The sequence below is a fragment of the Camellia sinensis genome, chromosome 11 (genome assembly GCF_055761805.1).
Source record: "Camellia sinensis isolate YWXY chromosome 11, ASM5576180v1, whole genome shotgun sequence".
NCBI classification, from domain to species: Eukaryota; Viridiplantae; Streptophyta; class Magnoliopsida; order Ericales; family Theaceae; genus Camellia; species Camellia sinensis.
Genome location: NC_138971.1, coordinates 104,855,838 through 104,878,364, shown reverse-complemented (window position 1 = coordinate 104,878,364; position 22,527 = coordinate 104,855,838). Strand labels below are relative to the sequence as shown.

Sequence of the window (22,527 nt, the reverse complement as noted above, 5' to 3'; positions counted from 1 at the left end):
GTCTCTATTCCACCTGTTCATCCCTCAAAGCATAAGTCTGAAATGTTGATTGAGCCAAAGAGGCTCCCTCATTGGCCCTTGAGGCCTGTGCTGACGGTGTAGATAGATGGCTTTGTGTTTGCCTCAAACCAGACGCCCCAGATGTGCCACCTGCCTAAGGAAAAAACCTCCTCAAGTGCCCTGACTGACCACACTGATAGTAGGTTGGCGGCTGCCCTCTCCTCTTATTCTGGCTCTAAAAACAAGTCGAAGATGGTGCAGACTATTGCCTTCTTTCCTTCTGTAGGAAAACTACAGACTTGTGGCTCAGTTGACCACTAAAGCAAGTGATTTGTCCCTGACCACCTCTCCCAGAACTAGAACTCGGTACCGAAAAAATGGACCTAGACTATGCTCTCTGGAAATACTGTGGATTGGAACCCTTCTGCCTCTTAGTGTCCCGAGTCCCCCCCTGAACCTCCTGATTCCTCTACCTAGAGCCCCTCATCCGCTCTTCCTCAGTCTAAATCACGGTCTCTAAGTGAGCCGCCGTAGCCTCCACGAGACGACCATAATCCTTAATCATGGGCACGACCACCTTGAAAAGGAGTCCGATCTTCAACCTCTTCTCAAACTCCAAGCAATGGCATTCTTCTGTCGTTACAAGCTCTAATGCAAACCTCTACAAACTAGTAGAGGCAGCGTCAAACTCAGCCACTGGTGTGTTGAGCTACTTAAGCTTCAAAAACTGCTCCCTCAATTTCTCTCTAACAGTGGGAGGCAAAAACTTATCCTGGAAGGCATTGAAAAAATCCTGCCAAGTCACCCCAATATGCCCACACACAAACTTTCACCATTGACCCACATCTCCCTTCAGTTGGAAGGATGCCAAGGTCACTTTCAACCCATCGTCCTCGATGCTAAACATCTTGAACGTCTTCACCATCTGCTCAAACCACTCATCCCCCTTTAGTGGTTCTTTCAGATCCCCTAAAAACTCATCCGGGTTCGACCGGAAGAACTCCCTCTTCAAAAACGACAGCCCTATCTTAGCAACATAGGCCTGGACTTAATTCTCAGCTCTGATAATGTCCATAGATTCTTGCAAAGCTTTGGTCATCTCACGGGACAAAACTCCCATGGCCTACTGACCAACCGGTTCGGCCACATTGGCCTAACCAACCCTTTCCTCCTATGCCGGAATATTATTCGGTAACTACATCTCTTGCTGTTTAGGCCTGCCACGCCTACCATTACCATGTCCATGTCTTGACATCCTAATGAAGGTAATACAAGAGATTATTATATTTACAAATGTGCCGAAGCTAACTCACTCGTGTCCTAATGTAGTAGACAACAATTAATTCACTCCATATAAGCACAGTCACATAAACACACACAAATTTTCTTTCTAGATAATAATCGTCCCGCGATGTTGCTAGAGTTCCAGTTAGAAATAGCAGTGATCAAGTACTATTCTAATAGGACTTCTAAAAACTCGTAGACCTAATAAATATCTTAGAAATTAAATTTCATACCCACTTAGTTACATAAGCATGTTATCACATAGCAAACTAGGTTTATTCCGAATATCATTTGGCAAGGGAACCCATTGTGGTAATAACCACTTCCGACAATCCCAAAGTATTCAAACCCGGTAGCTCTAAAACCAAGTTATAACGCCCTAAAAATATTACAATAATAACATCCCACGACAGGTATTAAATAATAACAGATGTCTGAATATAACGTTCTCTCATTCATAAGGTTTCATCTTTTTACAAATGTGTGACACATGCAATAATACATTCATAAGTCCTAACCCTAAATATATAACATGTATCATAAGCAAAAGATATGCAATAAGAGTTAAACAGATATAGTAATGCCCTATTGCCCACAACTGTCCAAGACTGTACTTGGTTATAACAAAAGTGAGTTTAAACTCAATACAAATAAAGCCCTAGGCTTGTACAACATAAATACAACAATAACAAAAATAGAAGCTTTTGGCTACAAGTCCTCCCAAGCTATGGTCTTGGCAGAGGCATATCATCAACACCTGAAAATGGTTTTCCATATAGGGTGAGCCAAGGCCTACTTAAGATACTCTAACACAGTGTATGAATCTTAACAGATTTATCAGATAAATGCATATGCAATGCTTATGCCAAAATGTTTTATATCTCTTTCCAAAAACCATGTAATGCCAGGTTATATCATAATTCATGAAATCACTTTCTTCACAATAGAAAACAGGGTAGTGGATACAGCATTGGAAATCTCTAGGATGTGTCTGCAAGTAGGCTACAAGCACTACCAATTATCATTTTTACCAGTACTAAGCAGAAGGCTCAGCACTTATCTGCGCGGTTCTAGACTATCACGAAGGACACACAGGCCAACATAATACTACAACTACACTCCTACCAAGATTTACCAAGATATTCCTAAATTTTTCTCAAAACGGTAACCATTTTCAACGTGTTAAATATGTTACAATGCTCAATGCAATGGATGCGAAATTAGTTTCAATTCATCTAATTCTCATGCGATTTTTGTAACAATCATTGTTATCCTACACCGATAGCCCAAAACAGATATCTCTAAACAGATAGTTTATTTTTAACACATATATACTTTCCAACATTTCCAATCAAGAGTGATAATTCGTATCCAACTCCACTACCATCATCATCGTTGCTTCAATACCACAAAACTAACATCAATTTCATTTTCTCTTTACAAAAATCAAATTCTCACAATTTAGAGTAAAACCCCCTTTCTTTAAAAATCAATTCCCATGGATAAAATCCACCATTTATCACAACCCAACCATTTTTAAGAAGCCACAATCTTATACAAGAACCAATTTTAAAACCCCTCTTTTGAATTTTTAAATAAAAATCCTAGATTTTTGTTTAGAAATCCCCCAAATCACAACATAGCTTAGAAAATCAAATAATTAAGTTAAAAATCATACAAATTGTGGAGAAATCCCTACCTCAAAGAAGAAGACTCAAAAGAAAGATGGGTAGAACTCAACGGAGCCAAAAACATGAACCTCTCCGATTAGAACAAAGTACCACTCGAGCGAAGAACACCCTCCCCATACTTTTGCAGGCCTGCAAAAGTACTGATAGTTCCAAAAGACCGTTTGAGCATAAGAAAGACCCCTTAAGCACAAGAAACATCGTTCAAGCAAAAAACGCCATACTTCTAGTAGTTTTGCAGACCTGCAAAAGTACTAGAAGGCCTCAAAGTTCGCTCGAACGCAAAAAAGTTCACTCGAGCAAACAGGCCAAAATCTAGATGGCACAATTCTGAAAAGACTAACTCCCAACCTATTTCAAACACAAACAAAACACTCTAATAGTCAAACTCAACAAGGAATAAGATGAAAGAAAACATGAACAACCATTAAAACAAGAAAACCTGTATCCAAAACAATGAACGGGTCTGGTTCAAACCAAAATCGCTACTAACATGTATATAGACTAGTGTATGCCCGTGCCTGAAGGCACAGTGCAATTAATAATGAGATTAAAATATAAATCAAAATAAAATTATTAAAACATAATGGTAAGATTTTCTTTGTTCGATCTTTTTCAATGGTGGTGGACAATCACAGAGCGGAGGTGGCGATGTGTTCCTTATTTCAACACTCATTTCAAAAACTTTTTCAAAATCATAAAAAATCAACACTCATTTTACATTAAGGATTTAAATCCATTTCATAAATCAAACTAAAAATAAAAATACATTTCTAAAATCAAAAACCATTTTATGAAGATCAAATATTATTTCAGACCCAAATCAAATCAAACCAAACCAAATAACATAGGTTACACCTATAAAACAACAAAAACAAAATCATAGGTTCCAAATGAGTATAGATCATGGATTTGAATAGGAATTTTAAATAAATAAATAAAAAATGATAAGGGAAATGTCAATGAAATATAAGCTAAATTTTTTATCCATTTATCTCACCTTTCCCTTTTACAATGCAAGGGAATGGAAGCCTCCATCTATTTACAGTGAGGTTACTTCTTTACAATTACCAATAAGTAACCAAACAAATGTGACATCACAACCCACAACTATGAGTGCCAAAAAATCACAAAAATAATTTCTATGAGCGTATAGAAAAACAAACCAAGCACTCTTGCTAGGGTTACTTCATTAACAACCCCCTCCCCCCTCCCTAAAAATAAATAAATAAATAAATAAATAAAAACAAAATGCTACACACTAAACCAAGTACACCAATCAGCTACTAATAAGCATGCTAGAAAGAGGCAATGCAAAAACAAATTTTCAATGTCTTAGTCTAAAAAAATTTCAATTATCTCAACTATCTCAAATTTTCTTGGTCTTTCCCATTATCTAATCTGATACATATCTTTCCCTTCATCTATGATTCGCATCAACAGGCAATAAATAGCAATTAATAACAATCACTCTGACCAAAAGATAAAATAAAATACAATTAATAACAATCACTCTGACTAAAAGATAAAATAAAATACAATCACTGTTTCAACCCTCCATAGTGAGTGACAATTTTTCAACATGAAAAACACAATCACTCTTGCAAGTAAAATCTATTATATCATCACAATTAGATGACAATGTTGCAGCAAACAAAGATAACTCCTCATGGAGTTGAAAACAAAGTTATAAAAAAAAAATAATAATAAAATAAGAATGAGAAGAGAATGAAAACACAGAAAAAGTCTAGCACTTGAAAACAAAATCAGCAACCATGGGAACATTAATGGGTTTTAGAGGGAGGGAGCACACATGGGTACATTTCTTTGAAGTATAAACTTAGATATGCCAACTCAGGAAAGAAATTTCAGTACACACAGTCCCTACTGTGGTAGGGAGCACACATGGGTACATTTTTTTTATCTTGAAACTTTGCCCCTACAGTCAGAAATTTCCATATACACATTTCAATACACAGTTACAATGTCAATTTATATTTAGGGCCAAAAGGAGTTGTCAAAGTTCGTCAATGTGGCTTCCACTCAAGAAACTATGATATATCACATAGTAGAAGATCAACTGACATAAAGAGCAAGAGAAAAATTTACTGGCCAAGAAAAAAGTTGTCTCTTTGATAACCTTTGAATTGGCTATAACAACCTCAGTCTTCAGTTTCACAATGCGAGGAGCTGCCATTTAAAAAATAAGCTAATGTAATTGTAGATGTCCCCGAACGCCCCGGGGGAGAACCCCCGTTCTGTTCAATTGGGCTCACTACAGTTCGAACTCCAATTGTCACTGTTCTTAATCTGATCTCACAATGTGCAATGTGAGATTGATAAATCAACAAAGAGTCCAAATCCAGCAAATCGTTTTGGAAAACAGATTTTTGTAAAGAAGTGCCAAACATGGACTGCTTTGTCAGATACAGAGTCGCCACCTAAATGTTTATTTTGGGAGAATTTAGGAAACCCTGACTCGTTATAGCGACCCCGGTCTTTTCACATTTGATTATTGTATCCGGACTTAGGTTCCGTGGATTCTGTCATTGTATAATTGTTGTTGTTGTTGTCCCTTATTTTCTCATTTGGAATTATAGGATGTGTTGGGCAGGTTTGTTTCAGGTTGGTTGGGTTTAGAAACCAAGTGTTGCTGTCCAGGTTTTTGGTTCTTCGCTCGAGCGAGGAGTTGTTCGCTCGAGCGAGGAGTTGTTCGCTCGAGCGAATGGTTGCGTTTGATTTGGACCTGTAGCTGTTCATTCTTGGCTCGAGCGAGATTTTCTTCGCTCGAGCGAGTTAGTTCGTCCTTCACTCGAGCAATAGTTCCTTCGCTCGAGCGTGTGCCTTGTTGCAGACCTGAGGGTTTGAGTTCTTCGCTCGATCGAGCTTTCTTTCGCTCGAGCGAGCTTTTGAGTTGTTGGCTCGAGCAAGGCTTCCTTGGCTCGAGCGTAGTTTCTCTGTGTCTGGTCGCTCGAGCGACCAAGTCTTCGCTCGAGCGAGCCTGTCCAGTATATATTTACAGCAGCGGGTTTTGATCAGTCCTTTTCATCTTCTTTTTGATCCCAAACCCTAGGTCCGACTTCTCTATCTCCCTACTCACCTTCTCTCTTAGATTTGATCCACTTAGGGTGTGTTTCTACCCTAGATCCTTCATTAAAAAGATAGAGGGAGTCGAGGGCTTCCATTTAATCTGAACTTTTGGCAATTTGGAGCACTTTGGTATTTGGGCATTCATCTCCATCTTCTCCATTCGGGTTACTCTCTTCGAGGTAGGGATTTCCTACTCCATTTTATAGGTTTTGTTCTAAGTTTTGGTATTTTGATATGTTGGGGATACTTTGGTAAATTTTGGGAAAAACCATAGTTGTATTATTGAATTAATATTTATAAGTAATTCATGGAATTGGGGAATTTATTGATTAAATGGCGTAATTGGGTAATTGATATCATTTGTCTATTGAATTGTTGACATAGTTATTTCCAGTTTAGAAATAACTGTTTTGGGCTATCGGTGGAGGATAGTCGTGATTGTTGTAGACATTGCATGTGGATTAGGAATAACTGAAACTAATCATATTGGTTAAGTCATTAATCTTGACTGTTGCATTGATTCAGAAAATACGTGTATTGGTTGAGCATTGCATTTGCATACATTGTTTTTGTGTGGGAGGAGATAGGGGATGTACTCCACGGTTTAGGGGAAGATAGGGGATGGACCTCTAAACCGGATTTTGTTTGGGAGGAGATAGGGGATGGACTCCATTAGCATCACTTTTATGTGTGCTTATTTATAGAAGTGTTTTATTGATACAGCACTAAAATGTGTATCAATCTGGAAGTATGAAGTGTTTTGATTTGAGCTTGAGTCTCATTTGTTTGTTGATAATGGAAGGATGTGAATATGATATATGTAATTCACTGTTGTAAGTTTGGCCAGGTTCTGAGCCATGTTGATAGAATTGGAAGGTAAAATGAGTTTTAGACAATAGTGTTATGAGACTGTAAAATGAAGTAATGGACTATCTTGGTTAACCATCTGTTGAATGCCATTGCTTTATTCATTGCTTATATGTGGTTTAGTATATTTCTACTGGGCTGTGGCTCACCCTTTATGGGAACATCATTTTCAGGTTCAGGTGATAAGCTACCTCCAAGGACTTAGCTTGGAAGGACTTGGATTTTGGAAGACTACTTTTAGTTATTTGTTTTTCATTGTTAATACATGTAAACACTCAAGCCTAGGGCTTTATTTTTACTTGAGTTAGAACTCATACTTTGTGTCCAAGTGTTGGCTTGGAAAGATGTAAGCCGGTAGGGCATTTACTTTCATGTTGCATGTAATGCTTTTATTATTTGTAAGACTCTGATGGACATTATAAGGAATTATTAAAGTGTTCTCTTTAAGCAATGCATGTCAATGATATATAATGGGTATATTTTTGAGGGCGTTACACTCGTTGCCTAAGGCCACGTGTCCGTCATCACCAAAGTTTCCTCGGCTTGGGAACTTGGGTACGATTGGGGAAGGTCAGCTATGAGCACCTCCGCTCGCCCGATCAAAGATCGGCCTCTACTAACCATGATATCGAGTTTTGAAAACGTTATGTGGTCTTATTCTGGTTATTAGCCTAGATTTACTATGTGATGCACACAACATACAAGTATAGACTGGGTCGCCTGAATTGGAATAAAACATTTCATGTTTGTTTTGAAAATGGTTTGCTACTCGTAAGTAGGCTAAAATGCGGATTTTGCCACCCTCGGGTGGGCTTAGAAAAACATGATTTTGCCACTATTTAGTGGGCTTAAAACTCACAGTCAATGCATTTTTCCCAATTCAGATAATCTAACCTTCACCCACAGGCATTCAAGCAGATATATCACATAAGCACATAGCCTCATGGTAAGCATACTATCATGGCAACACTCACACATAGGCAAGGATGCTAAAGCGTAAATGCTTACCGAGTACTCCAAGCCAAAACAGAAACCAGTTAGTAATCAAATACATGATCCTAGTTCATGTTAAGATGGCTAATGCAACACATGCAAGATGCAACTACAATAGGCTCGGCTATTCTAAGATGGCATATGATAATGCTACAGCTAACACGCATTCAACTTAGAATTGAAATACAAATGCAGTTAGTATAATGCACCAAGCCCGGTGCATGCAATACAGGTGAATGATGCAAACATGCAAGCTTAAGTATGCTAATTGAAACATGTCCTAAGCTAACCATCGTAAGCTGGTAAATAAAAGGAAGAAAGACATGGGGTTGGAAGACATGCATCACACACACACACACTTATTACAGCATTGCCCTCTCGCGAAGGGTCCAAAAGAATAATACAAATCACCTAATTAACTAACTCACGAGCTAATTAATTAATTACAAAACCACTTAACTAATTAACAAATCAATTAGTCTACCAAAGCAGTAAAACAGCCTCGGGAAGAGGGATGCACGCATGCTCGGTCGGCTTTGCTCAGAAATCCATCGCCATGCCACAATTGCCTCTGTTTACACTACTTTGCTCTTTTGAAAACTATGCCAACCTCTGTGACACCTTTGAAACATCTTGGAGACATGCGCTGAGGCCATCGGCCATGAGATGGGACCATCGGCCAAGTGAAACAGGTCATCGACCAAAAATTGTGCTCTCGGCCAAAAATGGATAGCCAGCCGGCACTGAAGATGGCCGACCGGCCATCTTTTCTTGCAGAATCCTGTTTGACAGCAGCAGAGGGCAAACTGAGCATGGCAATGCATTTTCAAAGCAATGTATGCACAACCACCCTCCCTATCATGTCATGAACTCAAGGGAGTATGGTTCTCGATTCTCGGACCACCAATCGCGCATTTCAATGCGTGATGGCCTAAGAAACCAAGTTGTGCATTTTGATTTCAAATGACATGCAAACCAAATAAACACATAAAGCCCAACCTCTATCATACTCAATTCAAGAGGCAAAACATGCATGCTCTATGCAATACAACCCAGGCATGGAGGCTAAGTATGCAACATGAACATGAGGGCAAGTATGCAAGTTAGCAAACATGCAAAGTGTAATCTTAACCATGCAAGCATGCAAGATGCAACATGGACAACATGTTAAGTACAATTCATGCCAAATGCATTACAACCTAAGCATGCAAAGGTGCAATGTATCAAACATGCAAAATGTAATGTAACAAGCATGGAACAAGGCCAAATATGCAACAACACATAGGGCAAGCATGCAACAACATGCTAGAATGGTCTTAAACTAATTTGGACAGCTCTCAACTAGGCCCAAAACAGTGGCCAAATGCTAAGGAAATAGGGGCCAAGTACACATACAATCATGCATGCAAATGGACCAACACTTAAGCATAAAGGAGGGACTCTTAAGCACACTTAAAAGATATGAACATGGACACATGGCATGCATACTAAACTCTGAAATTATGTTAGAAAATGTGCCAAACCAACTAAATAAATCAAGCAAAACATGCACATAACTTTACACACTCAAAGCCTACAAGCTAGAATGCAAAGAGACTTACAAAACATGTTAAGCATGACCAAAGCAACTGAAAACAGAGCTAAATCATACTAAAACATGCATAAAATCTTCACAAAGCTTGGCCAAGATCATGCTAGAACAAGGGTCAAAGCCTAAAGCATGTTAAGGCAAATTCATGGCATTACAAGACAAGTATGCAAGGCATGCATGGTGTGTCTAAACCAAGTAAAAACGGTGCTATATCATGGCAAAATAAGCACAAATAACACTTAAGACATGGCCAACATGAACTTAAAAATGGTGCTCACACATGAGGTTAAAATGACACTTTTTGAAGACAACAAGGAGAAGGGATGACCCTCTCCTTCTTAGGACCTTAAGACACCATCCTCACCACTGAAATCCCGCAAGATTTCAGTGGTGAGGAGGCCCAAACAAGGTTGTCCTGAAGCTCACAAAAAAGGCACAAAAATGAGGCCAAACAAGGCCTAAGAGGGGGTAAACAACCCCAAACACAAAAGTGATCTTAAACAAACTTAAAAAGAAGCTCAAAAGAAGACTTTTTTCAGTTTATAACAAAGCTCGAAAATTCTTGCAAGTATGGATAAAAGATGAAGCAAAATAAAGACCAAAAGAGGGTAAAGTGTGTTACCCTTGTAGCCAAAAGGGGACAGCAGCTTATTGGTCTAGAAAATCAGTCCCTTAGCCTCTGAAAATGGTCTCCAAGATCCTTAGGTTGGTGTTGGAGGTGTTAGGCTAAGAGGTGTAGTGTAAATGTGCAAGAACTATGGAGTTTGGAGCTTGGAATGTAGAGATATGGAGGGAAGTGTATGTTTTTTGCCTTAGAAAAATTTCTTGGAACCCTTGCAATGGAAGATGAACTCTTCTTTTATAGAGGAACAAAGGTGCAAGCTTCTCTTAGAAGCTTGAGCAAAGGGGCCAAGCTTCTCTTAGAAGCTTGGAGCAAAAGGGCCAAGCTTCTTGAGGAAGCTAGAGCAAAGGGGTCAAGCTTCCTCAAGAAGATAAGAAAGGGTCAAGCTTCTCTTAGAAGCTTGGAGCAAAGGGGCCAAGCTTCTTGGAGAAGCTAGGTAAAGGGTTCAAGCTTCTTGGAGAAGCTAGAACAAAGGTTCAAAAGGTTCAAGCTTCCTCAAGAAGCTAAAACCAAGGGTTCAAAAGGTTCAAACTTTCTCAAGAAGCTAAAACCAAGGTTCAAAAGGTTCAAACCTTCCCACGAAAAGGTCTCGGCCAGAAAAAGTGGCTAATTGACCAAAATCAGTGGCCGGCCGACCAAACACAATGCCGACCGGCCAACACCTTTGGCTGGTAGCAAGAAAACAGGGCCGGTGGCCTCAAACCATGGCATGTGAGGTGTGGGGATGGCTAACGAGCTATTTCCCACCCTCAGAAGCAAAATAACAAGTGTTTGGTGCAAAACCAAACACAAAACAAACTAGTCGAGAGGTCTTGAGGCAAGGCGCGCGGCTGAAACCTCCGAGAACTCAAGACGAACACGAACATGGATGATCATCGAGTGTTCAAACGATGACGTCCATGTCTTGAGGACGGTCAAAAATGGGGTGTCTACAATAATCCAAAAAGAGTGCACCAACTAATAAAAACCCAAAGATATCAAAATTAACAACCAACATAAGTGAAGAAGAAAGGAAATACAAATTAATAGAAACCAAAACTTTTCAACATGAATGTCCATAATCACATAATTAGACCAGAACAATTAAAACAATCTATATATAAAATTACAGACTAAAAATATGAATGGACACATTTTTTTCATCACTGACCTCAGTCTACAATCCTTTTATTTATTGATTGATTTTTTTTGCTAAAGTTTATATATCATGCTTTTAGATTCCAAAGCTTGCTGCCATGTCAAAAGTTTATGACAGCAGCCCAAACAGAACATAAGTTTTTTATATGTTTGCAACTAATAAATTGACTTACAACAGTCAAATGAAAATAAATATTGGTCCAAAGCAACAATCATATGAAAACATACACCAAGAAATAAAAGGAAAAATGAAAATAAATATCCAGAGAAAAAGAATAAAAGACATGAAAGAATGTGCTTAGACTTCACCATTCAAAAATCCATGCATAACAGAATCCTAGTAAAACATAACATGATTAAAGATATAAAGGAAGACATCACACCAAGAAAAGATACATGCCTTGTTTGTGGGTATAACTAACCACTAATCAACAAACTCTTTTATGAAGACCAACTCTTTTCTCTTCACAAACCTTTTCAAAAATTACCATTGGCTGTTTGATTAGCAAAGTAATCCATTAGTTACCAAAAAATTAAAAAAAAAAAAAAGGCACTCCTCAAGAATGCCTCGTTTGTGGGTATAATTAACCACTAATCAACCAACTCAACTCTTTTATGAAGACCAACTCTTTTATCTCCAAGACCAACTCTTTTCTCATATCAAGGCCAACTCTTTTATCTTCATAAACCTTTTCAAATCAACCAGTTTTACCATTTGCTGTTTGATTAGCAAAGTAAAAATAAAATCTAGGAAAAATCTGATGAAAAAATAGGCACTCCTCAAGAATGACCAATTAATATGTAGAAAATAAATAAAAAAGAATGATGACTTTGTACGATCCAAAAACCCAAATCCCAAAAGAAAGGAAAAATACAAGGAAAACAACCCAAACACCCAAAATTTAGTTATAATAAAAGAATGGGAAAATGAGAGAATACTCATTTTCAATACTAAAAAAAAAAAAAAATCAAACTTTGAATACAAAATAAAATACAAAATCCAACATACATCACACCAATGTGGGTAAACCCAAAAACACACCTAGAAAACATAGCAGGGAAAAGGGGACAAATCAAGAGATAAAGTAAACAGCCCAATTCATCTTTAAACAAATTTATTCAACTTTTCAACTCAACACCAAGCATTGATCAAGTAACCAATCAATTATACACAGATCTGGATGCATGAACCCTGATATGAGTGAAAACAAAAACCCAAAAAAAATAATTTTCCTAGAAGCTTCCTACCAATTAAACAATCAATCAATAAAAATAAAAACACAGATTTAGGCAAGAAAGTCAGTTGGAAGCTTCCTATCAATTAAACAATCAATCAACAAAAATAAAAACACAGATCGATACATACATACATACATGAACCCTGAGATGAGTGAAAAACCCATAAAAAAATGACCTAGATATTAGGAGAGCACAACACCCACTATCTCTCTTTCTCTGTACTACAAAAATAAAAACGCAGATCTATACATACATATATTGATCTTGGGGTGCAAGAGAGAGAGATGAGTGTTTGGGCGAGAACTATGTGTTTGGTATATTTAAGAGGATTGATCTGAATCATTGATATATATTTAGAATTGATGTAGACCATTAAAAGCAAATGTATCTCTTAGACATTTTGATACATTTTCAAAAATCTTTTTGCCTTATTATATATATAGTGTATACCTGTGCCTGAAGGCACGGTAGAATTAATGATGAAATTAAAATATAAATTAAAATAAAATTATTAAATTAAAATGTAATTTATTAAATGTGTTGCTAAATTTTTTTCGATCAAACTATAAATACAGATCCAGTTTCGACTTTAATGAACAATCGAGATTAATAGCAAATAGATCAACTACCAAACAAATTATCAAACTTTTTAACACTCGCATTACAACCACGGAAATAGCCTCTTTGTCTCTCTACCTTAGGAAAATGGCAAACAGTGTATGTTTTTATAAGTTATTTGCTACAGTAAGTAGGGTTGACAGTATCATCTTGAATTGGCTCTACTTCCTCTAATGAAATTCTAAACAAACCCCAAGAATTCCAAGACTAAACCTTTGGAGCATACGGAAAAGTAAAGGCTCTGTTTGTTTGAATTTTCAAATTAACTTTCAACACATGAACTCCCGCTTCACGTTTGGATAGGACACTCAAAATACAATTCCGCATGTTAATTCAAATTACACTTTGAAAACCCGTTTGGCATCTCGTACTTCAGTTCTCCGGTTTCAACGTGTCTGTCTTCTTCCTCTTTTGCGATAACTATTCAACTCCCACTAATCTAGTAAATAAATTCCTCATCTATTATGTGCAAATGATTTCAGACGAGTCGAAATCAGTTCTCAAATCTTTTTGTTTAAATTTGTAGCCGACTATTTTTTTTTTGTTTCAGATGTTATCTGATTTTCCTGAACTGTTTCAACCTTTTGCCCACTAATCTGGTAAATCAATCATCATCTGTTAGGTATAAATGATTCAGAGAAGTTGAAATCAGTTCCCAAATGATTTTTGAGAATTTGTAGACGAGTTTTTTTCATTTCAGATCTGTTGGTATTTTAAACTGTGAACTGTTGAACCTTTGCACGAAGAGATACCTGGGACACCCGGCTGGTCGTCCCCCGGGTCATCCGGCCGGTCGACCGGCCGATTGACCTACCGGTCATCCCCTGTGGCCAGCTTGCTCTGCTTTGAATTGTTTGAACCTAGAACTGTTTGAACCTTTGCACTGTTTGAACCTTTGCACAAAGGGAACCCGTACTTGAAAAAAAATTGATAATGTTTTGTAAGATTTACGTTATGATTTGTATTTTAAAATATTAAACTTAGTGTATTTATGTTAATTTTTATTAATATGTATTCTCAAAAGTTGTTGACTTTAACAAAATTTTAAAAAAAAATTAAAAACGTATTTTATAAGATGTTTGTACAGGCGTAAAAAATGAATTGATAGAAAAATTAATTGACACAAAATAATTGACATAGGTTTATTTTAAAATGAAAAAATTATTTGAAAAAAAAAATTATTCAAAAAAATTACTAAAAAAATTAATTGACAAAAAAAATCAATTTTTAATTTCAGTATTTTAAAAATAGTTTGGTTATTATTGTTGATAAAAAATATGGATATCGATAAATGAGTTGTGTGTTTGATTATAAATTATTGGTTGAATTAAGTTTTGAAAACTATTTTCAAAACACATCACCAAACAAATTTTCACCTTTCACATGTCACATTAAATTTTTAAAACTTAATTCAAAATACATTTTCAAAACACAATTCAACACTCTATTTAAAAACCATAACCAAACAAATTTTCTACACTCAAATCATAATTCTACAACTCACAAACTCAAAATACAATTCATACTCTCAAATCACATTTACAAAACACAACCAAACGCAGGCAAAATTTTCCATAAACTACAGACTATCTCAAGATGCATTATGGTCCAAAATGAATTAAATCAATGAAATTTTTTTTGCTTTTTTATTTTTTCTTTTCAAAGAGTAGGGAGTGAATTCACAGGAAGGAAAAAAATTCCTAAATAAAGACATGAAATTCAAAATGAACACAATACACCAATTTACTAGTAACCCAAATAAACTCCAAATTCAGAAAATTTATTAACCGATAAAAAAGTTAAGTGATTATCAGATCCACCTTCAAACCCTGGAAAAAAAAAAAAAAAAAAAAAACCCAACCCAACAAAGCAAAAGATCAATTTATTGTAAATTAATCAACTAAATTTAACTTGTATAACAATAAATTAATCACACTTACATCAATCCCAACAGAGCTCTTTTCCTCATCATCCAATCCTAGAAATTGCAGAACTCTCCTTTCACTATCCACTCCAGTGACTGTCAACACAAATAAAACAAACCCAAAATGTATGCGAAAAAACCAACTTTATCAGCACTTTAACTAAACCCTCAATTTTGCCAACAACCCCACTCAAAAACTTCATAGTAAAACAATCCAATTCCAAACCAAAAATAGAACATTTCACAGCACCAACATTCAAACATTTCTAAAAAAAAGAAGAAAAAAAATCATGAGATTGAACAAAGAAAATCATATACATACAAATAAAATATCATGAAATTGAACAAAGAAGTCAGTGAACTTCATAGCAAAATCGTCACTCAATTACTCAATTACTCTTCTTTTTTTACTTTCTTTCTCTCTCCAGAAAATGTGAGCACAGCTAGGCTTTAGAAATCTGGGAAAGGAGAGCCAAAAACAAATAGAGATAGAGAGAAAGGGAGAGAAAGAGCAATCAAACTACCTGGTGGTCGTGTTGATTGAACGGTGGTGGCCACTTCTAGCAGTACAGATGAAGAGAATCAGAACAAAAGAGAATTTAGTCTCGAAGAATCATAACATAGATACACACACACACACACACACACAGGGGAATTTACCTATGTATCTATGTTATAAAAATAAGTATACCACCATAATGGAATTCTAGACTAATTTTGCTAAAGTTTTTTTTAGACTAATAATCTTAATTAATTGAAATTAAAAAGTTATTTTAGATGATCTAAATAAGTATACTATTTAACTTTTTATAAAAAAAAAATATGTAGAAAAGTAAAAAGTGATATGATAAAAAAAATTAAAAAATAAAAAGTATACTTGTATAATATACCATAAACAAAGCCGTATTTATTTATTTATTTATTTGAAGGACAAAAGGCCACTAATGCCCTAATTAAAAATCTCAGAAGAATATCCAGAATTTATATTCGCAGTCATTGTTGAATATAAATCTCAGCCATTGTTGCTTGCTCTGCCCCCTTCAATTTCAAAACCTTACTTTCACCAAACCTTAAATCCAACCAGCTCTACCTATTACATCGTTTCTAAATTGAATAAATCTGACATGAGATTATTTCACTATATTTCTTGGAAAATTTCAAATGTGAATATATTTCATTTATGTACTATTATTTTATGAAACTTTTGTCAAATGTGTGTATTATTGTCTTATTAATTTTTTTGCAAAATGTGTCATTTTTTTTTAAAATGTGACAATGAGGCATTTGTGTATAATTATCTTATAAAATTTTTACTAAAAGTATTATTCTTAAAATGTTTCTAATGTGTACTATTGTCTTATTATGTTTATAAATATATGCATACTTTAATTGGAAAATTTTAATGTGAGATAGGACTTTTGGGTTTATAAGAACATTTGTGGGACTAAATGATTCGTAAATCATAGATATAGAATTTATTAGTAAATGCCCCATATTTGTTTTGTGTAACTTTGATACTAAAAAATATACACGTCTGAGATCTACACTACCATAAAAATAAAATTATTTTTCCACTAATTTACTCTTTTGTTTAATGAAGAGACAAAACCAAAAATCAATTAAAACAAACTTCAAATCGAGAAGTTTGGTGTAATTATCTTGTTTGGTACAATTTCTTGCAATTAAAAAGTTCAAAAGTCAAAAATCAAAGCTATGAATGTATCAATTTTCCTACTTCTCAGTAATTAATTTTTTATAATTTATTTAAGTTATTTATATATTATAAATTATAAGTAAAAGCTATACAACCATTTAGTTAAAAAAAAAAATTAAAAACTGTAGCTTGGGTCTCTCCCAACTCAACAAACTCTCTCTCTCAGATCTGTGTAACTTGGGTCTCTCCCAACTTTGTCTCAAACTCTCTCTCTCTCTCTCTCTCTCTCTCTCTCTCTCTCTCCCTTCTCAGAATGGCAATGGGTCAGTCCTTTACTCCAGACTTCAACTCAACAAACAACAACGGTGGAGGAAAATAAGGGACTGGTACAATAGTAACCCAAAACAGACAAAAATCGAAATCAGAAAAAGGGGGATGAGAGAGACCCAAGTTAGGAAAATAAGGGAAATCAAAATCAGGAAAATAAGGGACTGATACAATAGTAATTCAGAAAAATTGAAATCAAAACAAACAAAAATAACAACCAAAATCAAAACAAACAAAAATCGTACCTTGCCAAGCATCGGTAGCAAAGAGGCAAAGAGGGTTTCAGCGAGATCTGTTGAGAGGAGGAGAGGACTGAAGTGATAAAGGGAGATGAGGGAGAGGCTATCGTAAAGGCGGTGGTCGAGGGATCTATTGAAGAAGGAGAAACAGAGAGGGTCTTGCGAGGGAGAAGAGAGGTGGTCACGATGGCGGTGGTCAAGAGGGTTTTGTTGAAGAATAAACAGAGAGGGAGAGAGAGATAAAGAAGGAAGGAAGAGACGTGGGTGAGAGCAGAGAGGGAGAGAGAGATAAAAGGAAATGAGGAGGAGCGTGGGTAGGTGAGAAGGTTAAAGGAAGAGAAGTGTTTGGGCGGGAGATCACTATTGATGTGAACCATTGATATAAGCTTGGGATTAATCTCAGCCATTGGATCAAAATGTATCTCACATACATTTTATACATTTTCAAAAACTTTCCTCCCTTATTATATAGATGTTTTGTGTACAAAATATATGTGCAACTATATGTACATATATAGGGGTCAATTTGTGACTCAAGTAAAATATGAGAGCTAAAGCCTTAATTTATAAATTGAAGCATTTGTTTCAGTTTAGTGTTTAACTGAATTAGAATTTGGAAATTCAATTTGGTTAAAGTTTCTTCATTTCAAATTAAATTGTAAATTGTAATAAGAACTAGAAACCTAAGGTTTTGAACGATTAATCTATAATTAGAGAGTTAATTCTTCATGGGTCTTTGAGAATAATCCCTAAGTTCCCAAGTTTGATTAGGGTTTGCGATTTTTTTTTTTTTTTTTTTTTTTTTGGCGTGCATTTTTTGACGCTAGAGGTAAAATCGAAGTCGGGGGTCTTTATAATTCAAAAGTAAGGGTCTAGAAATAAATTACAAAAAGTCAAGGGCCTCACATGTGTTGCGCCCACGTAAGCTGAATCATGCCCGCGAGTTCTTTGTTGTTTGGGCTCGTAGTAGTTTGAACCATGCCCATGAGTTCTTAGTTGTTTGGCCCGCGATAGTCTGAATCGTGCCCTCGAGTTCTTAGTTGTTCACGCTTGCAGTCTATCTAACCGTGCCCGCGATCATGTTCGGAGCTAGTCAAGTCTATGATTCTAACTATTGTTGCCTGGCCCCCAGTTATGATTACTTGGATTAAGGCTTGCCTTTAGGATGTTTTTGTTTTGAATTATATTTTGTGCTTTGGTCAGTTATAGGTTCAACATCCAATTCTAAACTCGTTCATTCAAAAAAAATGTTTTTTATGCTCGGGTGTTGTGTTATTCATGCCATTCGAATTTGCGAAGCAAAATTTTTTTATTAAATCTCAAGGATTAAACCCTAATCAAGATTTTACCCAAAAAAAGCATGGGCAGAAAAAGAAAGAAGAAAATACATAAAAAAAATTCAAAAATACAAAAACAAAAAATGGTGGTATTTTCTCAAGTTCCAGCAGCAGCCTAGCGACGAAGATTAAAGATCAACTTCACTTGCAGACAGCTTTGCCACACGACTCTACCACCGATTACTTTATCTCAAGTTTCATTCTGGGAAGGCCTTGAAGACCATCCCTCAGCATTCGTAGGGCTTCCGAAGGAAATCATCCCCTATTGGCCATCAAATGAGTAATACCTAGGCACCAGAAATCTTTTCATGTTTGTTGCCTCTAGGGGTGTGCATAATACTGCCGAAACTGCCAAAACCGCACCGAACCGCATCGCCAAGGCAAATTCGTTATTATTTGCCAATCGAACCGCTGGTTTTTGGTAAGAAAAATGGCAAATTCTAGTGACACTTTTATCAATCCGTCGGTTTCTATTTTTCTTCCAAACCGCACCGACCCGCACCGCTATTAAATCATGCTTTATAAGATTCTAAAAATTCTTTTTTACTTAAGTTTGCTTGTTGTTTTGTACCTTAGAATATAGTATTATATTGCTGCTCGAGGGGAATTCAAGATGTCAGTAATCCAAAATAAAGTTGGATTCCAATTCACTTTTCAATCCTTTTTTTTTTTTTTCTAGCCATGTTGCAAACTTGCATCAACTCACTTTTCAATCTAAATACTTTTCAATATATTGTAAACCCTGAATGATATTAATTTTATGTATTGTATTTTATCATTGTAGCTTCCACAGATGTTTGTAATGAACTGATGGCATAGTCGTTGATATTATCATGTTGTTGCTACACTTGCTACATCAGAAGAAAGCTTCGCAAGATGCTTAACATCACGGTATCTCTTGTCTTTTTTTTACTCTTTGATTTAAGTTTTGTAATTTGAATTATATTTTTAATAAACCGCCAATCCACCCGACCCGCCAAGGCAAATCCGTCATTATTTGCCAACTGAACCGTCGGTTTTTGATAAGGAAAATGGCAAATTCTAGTGACACTTTTATTAATCCGTCACCCGCCATACGGTTTCTATTTTACTCTTAAATCGCACCGACCCGCACCACGCACACCCCTAGTTGCCTGGCGCTTTAGCTCCTTATTCTACCTCTTTAATTGGCTTATCTCTCGCCGAGCATCTTGATACATACGCTGGAAGAGGGAAAGCTATGCTGACAATCACTGCACCTCATTTGTTCTGCTTTGCAATTGGTGCAAAAAATTGGATACTGCAGGCACGGTCTCCACACATGATTTTAGTGCTTAGGAGTTGGCTTCGATGTCAGACTATGCTGCTATCATCTGTTCGACTGACATTACAAGAAAGTTGAAAACAATGGTAGGAGTACCTCGAGAAGGCACATAAGAGCTAGAATTAGTTATCCCTATTGTAGTTTGGTTGAGGTTAGGGAAAAGGGTAAGAGGACGAAAGGACACCATATCAGAGGAAAATTTGAACTGAATTGAATTTGGAAGAATTTGGCAGGCTGGGGTAAATTTTCACTCTATCAATTCCCTTCTAGGCTCTCTTTAAGAAGAGAATGAAGAGGACGATGAGGACAAAGAAGACAAAGGAGAGGGCGGTAGGAGGAAATCGAGGGCAGACACATTGTCAGGCACCGTAGTTGTTGAAATTATGAAAGCTAGACATAACGCTCGATAGAGGAAGGAAAAGAAGAAGAAGGTAAGTGCCTGATGCCTCAGTAGTGGAACAGGGAGGAAAAGACAAAAGAAAAAAGAAAAAGAAAAAAATATATAGAAAAAAAATATGGAAAAAAAAATAGTAGGAAATAATTCTATCAGAGTATGCAGCAGAAACAAAAAGACGGCCCTATAAATCAATTTCGAGGATGCAATTTTAAAAAGAGGGAAGATTATAACACCTTGAATAATACCTTTTACAGAAATTATATGATAATTTATTTTTGAATACTTTGAGCTAAATTAGTTCCCTTATAATATAAATAGCTAAATTGATATTTGGAAAAGAATATTTAATTTTATAATTGTTTGTGCTAAATGTAATTTAATTAAGGAACATTGTGTCTTACTAAAAGATGGTAATGCAATTAGTTTAATATTTGGGCCATAGAATAATTAGAAATAAACTTTTCCTTCGTGGGATTGGCTTTGCAGCCATTTGTTGAATGATTTTGCCTTTTAGATAACTTTGCTTAATGGGTTGATTAGTGAATTGAGATGTGAGGTGTCAAATGAGAACAATGAGAAGGCCACGCAACCAACTGACCTATAAATAGGTAAGCTTATGCTGAAGAAGAGCACAGAGAAATACAAAACAAATTTACAATGCGAGGGAAGTGAGCTTTGGTGAACGGTAAAAGAAATTAGGAATAGATATTGAGGTGAGTTTTATTATATTTTGACATATCATAAAATGTTTTATATAAATTATGATTTGCAAATGATATTATTTGTTAAATGAACCCTACTTGCTTAAAAGGGAAACCCATGGATAAAATTGTTTATTAAGTGTGTTTTTGACCAATGATTTTGTAAATATCACCACGGAAGTCCCATGTCTTGGGGGACTTAAATAACCATTGACCTTCTAATGGTTTCATGCCTTAGGGGGACATTAATATCCATTGGCCCTCTGATTTATCACTTTGTGTGACCGTTTGTTTTGTTCTGTTGTCACTTTAAGTAACCCTCTATTTGTCATGGATCCATTGAACCTCTGTTCTATTTTGTTGTCACTTCTGTGAACCTCTGAAGGTCACATGCCTGGGGACTCAAATATCTGGCCTTCTGAAGGTCCCATGCCTAGGGACTTAAATATCTAGCTGGTCGCATGTTTGTGGGGACTTACATATTCATTGACCCTTTGTTTTGTTCTGTACCATGGTTATAATTATTTTGATTATATAATTTCTACATTTTGTTTAAAATGATTTATGTATTTTCTATTACCAAACAAATCTCTATTTAGTTCAAATATTTATTCATGGCGACTTTTATACCCTTATGCTCTTAGTATAATATTTCTCACTCTGCCATGTGTTTATAATTGTTTACCACTTTCAGGTGACGTGTCAGAACCAATGCGTGGGGTAGACAAAAGGTACTTGGTACTCCAGCTTTGACAATGTAAATGAATAGAAACTCCAATGTATATATGCTTCATTCAATAAAATTTTGGGTACCATTTTATGTTACTCCGCTGCACTATATTCTGTTATGACCTCTGTTATTGTCTCATTGCGACACTGAATCTTTAGGTACCGGGTTTGGATTGTGACAATTTTAGAGGATCCAGTCAATTTTTGTTTTTATTTTTCTTAAGGGGGAGATTTGTTGACATTTATTGTAGTTCTCATTTGTAGCCTTCTCTCTTTTCACCAAAGAAAGGCAATTCGTTAACCCAAAGAATTCATAGACATGATGTAGGTGATGAATGGCCAGTGAATGCACCTACCTTAAAAATAAAAAAATAAATTAAATAGATTTTGTGCATTTATAACAATTTTGTTTTCTAGCAAAAAAAAATTCTTTCTTTTTTGATGAAGCCAAAATTTTTGCTGCTAAATATGATTTTTAATGACAACTTCTCCCATCGTCTTAAATTGAGTAAGTACATTTATTTTTTTTTTTTAAAATTATTTTACCCTCTTGTAATTTGAAGTTGGAGCATTTTACTCCTATGGTTCAAATATAGTTGGAAAATCCCCGTGTGATTTTAGATTAAAGTGTCACCGTTAGTTTTGTTGTACAAATTAATGTAATTAACTAAAATAAATAAATTCATGATTAATCAAATTAAATTTCAGACTAAGAAAATATGCTGGAATTTACAATGATATTACACAGAAATACATAATACAATAAAATGGTAAAGAAAGCACAAAC

General features: G+C 35.8%; 1 long non-coding RNA gene across 1 annotated transcript; it reads right to left on the bottom strand.

Moving 5' to 3' along the window:
- Positions 1-4,806: 4,806 nt before the first annotated feature.
- On the bottom strand, positions 4,807-15,152 carry LOC145803196 (uncharacterized). Its single transcript, XR_014345320.1, has 2 exons — positions 15,070-15,152; positions 4,807-5,162 (listed from the first exon to the last, which is right to left on the bottom strand). It is a non-coding gene; the product is annotated as an uncharacterized LOC145803196 (long non-coding RNA).
- Between the last annotated feature and the right edge of the window lie 7,375 nt (positions 15,153-22,527).